This window comes from Bubalus bubalis, chromosome 15, assembly GCF_019923935.1.
Source record: "Bubalus bubalis isolate 160015118507 breed Murrah chromosome 15, NDDB_SH_1, whole genome shotgun sequence".
NCBI lineage: Eukaryota > Metazoa > Chordata > Mammalia > Artiodactyla > Bovidae > Bubalus > Bubalus bubalis.
Window position 1 is genome coordinate 35,302,936 of NC_059171.1, and position 8,421 is coordinate 35,311,356.

Here is an 8,421-nt window from a genome sequence, read left to right on the forward strand (position 1 = left end):
TGAAATGCAAGCTTCTTCCAGTCGTCTCTTCCAACACTACCAGCCTCTGTCAGTCTCTGCTTCTCTTTGAGTTCATTTCTTGTCTAGCTCCCAACTACCCTGTTCCCTTAGATTACTGCCTGATTCACTCTTTCTTTCCCCTTCAAAGTCCTGAGAAACACTTTCTGATCATCCCAGTTTATTACTTTCATCCTGGTTTGAGCAGAGCTTTTCGTACAAAGTCAGGTGATATACTGCTCGTCAGCGTACACACTGGTTGCCCTTGGGTCACATGCCCATCCCTAATCTTCAGCTGGGACCAGGAGTCATATGGTATGGAAATGGATACCTAAGACTGCTGCCTAAGTAGGAAGAACAGTTTCCCTTAGAAAGGGCCCTGAGGATGGCAAGGACCATGATAGATCTGCTCCACACAGTGAGAAATAAGATTGCTTATGCAAAGTAGAAGTAAAAAATGGGAGGCCTTGAGAAGTCAGAGAAACTGAGACTTTTTATGGAGATGATTGGAATCATATGAAGGAGATAAACAGAGACTAACATGGTGAAAGCGGAGTTTCAGGGAGATAAGTAGATTTATCTTAATTCTCTACTTTCTTTGCAATTAGACCAGGCGTTGAGATTTAAAGGACATAATATTGCGTTTCTTTTAACCCAGCAGAACAAATACAATGAGAAGTAGTTATAGAAAATTCAAAGGGATAAAGGCAAAATATTAGCCTTCTCCTGGAGTATCAGCTAGGTTATAGAATATGGTTTTCCTTTGCCTTTCTCTGGAATTGCCGACCAGTCCCAGGCAGGGTAGGGACAGCGCCTGAGGGCGAGGTGAGAATAAGGCACTGTGGAGGCTAGCCAAAGGAAGAGAAAGAAGGTAGGGGGAGGGGAGTCTGATTAATTGATCCTAGATCCAGTCTCATCACTCATTCACCTCCCTGACCTTGGGAAAAAGTGAGTGAAAGTAGGAGCTGTTTGTCAAATTGGTTCTTTCTGAAAACTTGGCCAGTGACAAGTCAGTACTTTCTCCCAAAATATTGCTCTCCTGAACATTTTCGATTCCTCACCCATGATTTGTCTGTTTCAAAACACGAGATGCCTCCCCACTCCTCGGCCACACCATTATCTGTTACTCCTTTCTCAAAAATCTGCTCAAAATTCAATCTGTACATGATGTTCTCCTAAGAGAAATGCATTGGCTTACCATACCTTAATAGTTTTACCTCTCAGAATATGTGTTAACATTTTAAAATACAGGTATTTTCACTTTACATTATTACCCTAACTAAACAAAATTGGTTGTAAGATGATTCTCTCTAAAGCAACCTGTTTTTCAGGTTGAAGGAACCTGTTTTTCAGATCAGAAGTTTTCAATAAGCTAAGGTGAGAGGTGGGAAAATAAATTATATCAAAATACAAATGGAATTGAGGGGCTAGGGTAGGAAAGAGAGACAAAAAAGGTGTAATTTGAAAGAGTTTCCCAGGCATCCCCTTAGATACTGAAGCAGTAGATTGGGGCAGCATGAATGCAGCCAATACTGACATTTTAAAACAGTTCAGTTCAGTTCAGTCACTCAGTCGTGTCTGACTCTTTGCAACCCCATGAACTGCAGCATGCCAGGGCTCCCTGTCCATCACCATCTCCCGGAGTTCACCCAAACTCACGTCCATCGAGTCAGCGATGCCATCCAGCCATCTCATCTTCTGTCGTCCCCTTCTCCTCCTGCCCCCAATCCCTCCCAGCATCAGAGTCTTTTCCAATGAGTCAACTCTTTGCATCAGGTGGCCAAAGTATTGGAGTTTCAGCTTTAGTATCAGTCCTTCCAAAGAACACCCAGGACTGATCTCCTTCAGAATTGACTGGTTGGATCTCCTTGCAGCCCAAGGGACTCTCAAGAGTCTTCTCCAACACCACAGTTCAAAAGCATCAATTCTTCAGCGCTCAGCCTTATTCACAGTCCAACTCTCACATCCATACATGACCACAGGAAAAAACCATAGCCTTGACTAGACAGACCTTTGTTGGTAAAGTAATGTCTCTGCTTTTTAATATGCTATCTAGGTTGGTCATAACTTTCCTTCCCAGGAGTAAGCGTCTTTTAATTTCATGGCTGCAATCACCATCTGCAGTGATTTTGAAGCCCAGAAAAATAAAGTCTGACACTGTTTCCACTGTTTCCCCATCTATTTCCCATGAAGTGATAGGACCAGATGCCATGATCTTCATTTTCTGAATGTTGAATTTTAAGCCAACTTTTTCACTCTCCTCTTTCACCTTCATCAAGAGGCTTTTTAGTTTCTCTTCACTTTCTGCCATAAGGGTGGTGTCATCTGCATATCTGAGGTGATTGACATTTCTCCTAGAAATCTTGATTCCAGCTTGTGTTTCTTCCAGTCCAGCGTTTCTCATGATGTACTCTGCATATAAGTTAAATAAACAGGGTGACAATATACAGCCTTGACATACTCCTCTCCCTATTTGGAACCAGTCTGTTGTTCCATGTCCAGTTTTAACTGTTGCTTCCTGACCTGCATACAGGTTTCTCAAGAGGCAGGTCAGGTGGTCTGGTATTCCCATCTCTTCCAGAATTTTCCACAGTTTATTGTGATCCACATAGTCAAAGGCTTTGGCATAGTCAATAAAGCAGAAATAGATGTTTTTCTGGAACTCCCTTGCTTTTTTGATGATCCAGCAGATGTTGGCCATTTGATCTCTGGTTCCTCTGCCTTTTCTAAAACCACTTGAACATCTGGAAGTTCAGGGTTCACATATTTGCTGAAGCCTGGCTTGGAGAATTGTGAGCATTACATTACTAGCGTGTGAGATGAGTGCAATTGTGCGGTAGTTTGAGCATTCTTCGGCATTGCCTTTCTTTGGGATTGGAATGAAAACTGACCTTTTCCAGTCCTGTAGCCACTGCTGAGTTTTCCAAATTTGCTGGCATATGGAGTGCAGCACTTTCACAGCATCATCTTTCAGGATTTGAAATAGCTCCACTGGAATTTCATCACCTCCACTATTTATGTTCGTAGTGATGCTTTCTAAGGCCCACTTGACTTCACATTCCAGGATGTCAGGCTCTAGGTGAATGATCACACCCAATCATTCTAATATCCTAAGGAATCTGAAGATCACGCTTTAGGCATTAACAGTAATGCAGAAGGCTTTCCATCCAGTACTCCATGAAAAAGTTTGAAACAAACAAACTTTAAAAGAAGTTGTAGCAGACAAGGGTACTGAAAATTCTGACAGGTGAATTATTCACTGTATTCTGTCTCACTTACAACTCACCTTGAAGTATCAATGATCACAAAGCCCTTATAATAAGTTTTTGCTAGTTTGTTTGATGGTCATACAACTCAAAAAAAAGGAGAATACTGACTTCAAGCACAACAAAAGAATAACTATCAACCATTATCAGCTTATGTAATTGTGAGACAACCCACCACAAACAATAGGCCAAGTCATATACAACTTGAGCCTTTCCACCAAACCATGTTTGCTTATTTAAAGCTTCATGCTCTCATTACTGGTATTTACAAACATCTCCTGATCCCTGCTAAATGTGTCTGAATAGCAGACTATGGATGGCAATATATGTGACACCTAGGGAAAAAAGAGACATTAAGTGCTTAAATACCCAAAACAGTTGACCAGGGCACACAAGTTCTCTAAACTTAGGGGAGGAACCATTTTTGGTGTGAAGTGGTGATTTAATTCATGCATTTCTTAGGTATGGAATTCTAACTGAGCATTTGTGAAGCAAAGAAAACCTTTACTAATGAATCTTCAGGGACCAGTTAGCATAGTTTGTTAAATTGGAATACTAATTAGGTGTAGGCAATAGTCTAAATCAACCTAAAGGCTTGTTAGTTGGACCAATTACAGGTGCCTAATAAGTGTTTGTTTAAATTCAATAACTCTATATCCAGAGGGAATATTCTTGACATGAGTGGCTGAAGTGAAAAATATAATCTATTAGTCATGAATAAATTGTACACAAATGGGCATTTCAACATCACTACTGGCAGGCCAAGGTCATGTCCATGATGGTTTACACCCAATCCTTTGCTTTGTTAGGTCCTATGTGGTAAAATTTCCAAATGTCCCTAGGTTAGTTTGAAGCTTTTCTATGGCACGTGTGAGTTCATGAAAAGTGTAAGAGTTTATGAGTGAAACAGATTATAGACCAGCTTGCTGCTGCTAGGTCCCTTCACTGGTGTCCGACTCTGTGCGACCCCATAGATGGCAGCCCACCAGGGTCCCCCATCCCTGGGATTCTCCAGGCAAGAACACTGGAGTAGGTTGCCATTTCCTTCTCCAATGCATGAAAGTGAAAAGTGAAAGTGAAGTCGCTCAGTTGTGTCTGACTGTTAGTGACCCTGTGGACTGCAGCCTACCAGGCTCCTCCGTCCATGGGATTTTCTAGGCAACAGTACTGGAGTGGGATGCCATTACCTTGTCCGATAGACCAGCTTAAGCCCCCTAAACTATGTAAAGACAAAGCAAATCTGGTTTCCATTGTGCTGACTTGAGAGGGGTTTTCCTTTCATTATATCTTTCCATAATCTATATTTCTCTCTTCCCTACCCTGAGTGTCCACTGCTTTCCAGTCAGTGTACTCTCAAATATTGGCTTTTAGGTTCAGACTAACAACAGTGACCTACAACCTTTTGATTTAACTAGCACAGTACCCTAACTCCACAAAACATCCCAGAATTGTTCATCTCCTAGGTGCTAGGTTTCCCAGGTGGCTCAATGGTAAAGAATTCACCTGCCAATGGAGGAGATGGAGATGGGCATTCAGTCCCTCAGTCAAGAAGATCCTCTGGGGGAGGAAATGGCAACCCATTCCAGGATTCTTGCCTGGAAAATTCCACAGACAGAAAAGCCTGGAAAACTATAGTCCATGGGGTCTCAAAGAGTTGGACACGACTGAACAACTGAGCATGCCCAGGTTCTAGAAAGTGCAGAGGTGAGCACTTTCTGTGGAAACAGAAGCAAAGCTAACTCCACTCTTGAAAGTACACAAGAGCTTGTGGCACCACTGGGGATGGTGGACCAGGTCAAAAGGGGCTCTGGTCTGTTTTTTGGATCATTTAAAGGAGAGGCGGTAAATCATAATATTAGGAGAAACTACGTTGGAATCAAGAACTAAATGGAGCTCAGGTCTAATTCCAAAGTTGCCACTTCAGCAGCTAGAATTAGATTCAGCTGCATGTGACAAAAAATGTCCCCAAATAAGAGCTCATTTGAGCTGCAGCCACAATGTCTGAATTCCACTTGGAAGGAGAAATTGGAGGCTCTCTTCTTTTTGTCTACCCCTCAAGCTTTATTGAAGAATAACTGGTATACAAAGAACTGCACACAATTAATGTACACAATTTGCTGAGTTTGGAAATAGGTATATACTCATTTTACCATCATCACAATCAAGGTAATAAATATATTCATCACCTCCAGCAATTTCCTTGTGTCCCTTTGGGGTTGTGTGTGTGTGTGTTAAGGATACAAAATGAGATTAACCCTCTTAACACATTTTTAAGTATACAATATCTTATTAACTATACCGATTATATTGTACATCACATCTCTGGAACTTTCTCATCTTGTGCGAACCCAGAGACAGCAGCCCACCAGGTTCCCGTGTCCCTGAGATTCTCCAGGCAAGAACACTGGAGTGGGTTGCCATTTCCTTCTCCAATTCTATTGTCTACTTCTATACATTTGACTATTTTAGACCCCTCATATAAGATAAATCATGGCTGCATTTGATCTTCTGTGACTGACTTAATTAACTTAGCATAACGTCTTGTAGGTCTATCCTTGTTATCACAAGGGATGGAATTTGCTTCTTTTTAAAGGTTGAAATACATGCACGCACCACATTTTCTTTATCCATTCATTTGTTGATGACTATTTGGGTCATTTCTACATTTCTGCTATTGTGAATAATGCTGCAATGAACATGGGAATGTAGATATCTCTTTGAAATCCTCATTTCAATTCTTCTTGATATATACTCAGGAGTGTGATCGCTACATAATATGGTAGTTTTATTTTTAAGTTTTTGAGAAACCTCCATACTCTTTTCCACAGTGGCGGTTCCAATTCACATTTCTACCACCAGTGCACAAAGGTTCCCTTTTCTCTACATTATAGCCAACTCTTTCTCTTATCTTTGATAATAGCCATTTTAATAGGTGTGAGGTGATATCTCCTTGTGATTTTGATTTGCATTTCTCTGATGATTTTGATTTGATTTTTTCCATGGACTCTTTGGCCATTTTTACGTCTTCGTTAGAAAAATATCTATTGAGAGCCTCTGTCAAATTTTTAAATGAATTATTTGTCCTTTTGCTATTTAGTGGTATAAGTTCCTATATATTTTGGATATTAGCCCCTTATGTGAGTATTATGGTTTGCAAAATATTTTCTCCCATTCCACAGGTTGCCTGTTTGTTTCATTGGTTATCATGCTGTTCAGATGGTTCCCTTCTTTTAGACATAACTGCCAATAGCCTCACATGTCACCCATGCTTCTAACCCACTGGCTATGACCCAGTAAAACAGCCTTGCCAACATGTAATGAAAACTGAGACATATATTCACCCTGATGTCTATTAAAATCAGACATTCTGTTGCAAAGGAAAAAGGCAGCATAGCTCCTGGATTGAACACATAGTTGCTATCTCACTTCACCATTTTTTCTACACAATGTCAGGCAAGAATTTTCCATTTAATATTCCAGCAGCAGCAGCATTCCTATTCTTTAAATTAAGATACCTCCTTTTACAGTAGTATTCGACACTGTTCACCAAGAGCTCCTTTCCTAACCTGTGCTTCCTGTGGCTTCCATGGTATGATATTATCTTGATTTTCCTTCATTCTCTCAGGCTATTGTCAACTTTGTTATTATGGCCTTCTTTTCCTGTTTCTGTCTCTTAGTATTCCTATTGCCTCTGTCCTGGGACAACTTTATTCCTTACTTCTCACTTTACCTATTTCTTCTCACTGTTACACATGTGAACACATTTATTGAATACTTATGCTTCGAACTGTAAGTACTTTATATTCAGAATCTCACTTAATACTATCAAGAATCCCAAAGGTTTCCCATCATGCGAAATGCCCGGCTGGGTGAAGCACAAGCTGGAATCGAGATTGCCGGGAGAAATATCAATAATATCAGATATGCAGATGACACCATCCTTATGGCAGAAGGCAAAGAAGAATGAAAAAAACTTTATTGAAAGTGAAAAAGGAGAGTGAAAAAGTTGCCTTAAAACTCAACATTAAAAAAATGAAGATCATGGCATCTGGTCCCATTACTTCATGCAAATAGATGGGAAAACAATGGAAACAGTGACAGACTTTATTTTCTTGGGCTCCAAAATCACTGCAGATGGTGACTGCAGCCATGAAATTAAACAACGCTTGCTCCTTGGAAGAAAAGCTATGAACAACTTGTGTGTGTGTGTTAGTTGCTCAGTCGTGTCTGACTTTGCAACCCCATAGATTGTAGCCCACCAGGCTCCTCTGTCCGTGGGATTCTCCAGGCAAGAATACAGGAGTGGGTTGCCATTTCCTTCTCCAGGGGATCTTCCTGACCCAGGGATTGAACCCTGGTCTCCTGCATTACAGGTGGATGCTTTACCATCTGAGCTACTAGTGAAGCCCATGAACAACTTAGACAGCATATTAAAAAGCAGAGACATTACTTTGCCAACAAAGGTCCACGTAGTCAAAGCTATGGTTTTTCCAGTAGTTATGTATGGATGTGAGAGTTGGACTATAAAGAAAGCTGAGCACTGAAGAATTGATGCTTTTGAACTATGGTGCTGGAGAAGACTCTTGAAGAGTCTCTTGGACTGCAAGGAGATCCAACCATTCTGTCCTAAAAGAAATCAGCCCTGAATATTTATTGGAAGGACTGATGCCGAAGCTGAAGCTCCAGTACTTTGGCCACCTGACGCGAAGAACTGACTCACTGGAAAAGACCCTGACGCTGCGAAAGGTTGAAGGCAGGAGGAGGAGGAGGCGACAGAGGATGAGATGGTTGGATGGCATCACCGACTGGAAGGACATGAGTCTGAGCAAGCTCCAGAAGTTGGTGATGGACAAGAAAGTCTGGCCACAGTCCATGTGGTTTCAAAGCGTCGGACACAACTGAGAGACTGGACTGAACTGATGGTTACTCCCATGCTTTTACATGGAAGCTGAAATGATTTGTCCACAGTTGGGCAGTGCTAACTTTGAATTTTAGTCCAGGATATCTGGTCTGTGTGAATAAGGCAAGAAGTCAGAAAGAAAACACTGAAAATTATATATAACATAGCGCCAAAGTCAGAAAAGGGAAGGAAGTGGAGGAATCGTGTGCCATGAGAGACAGAAGTGTTAATTTTATACTTTCTGTGATCAGAAAAGCT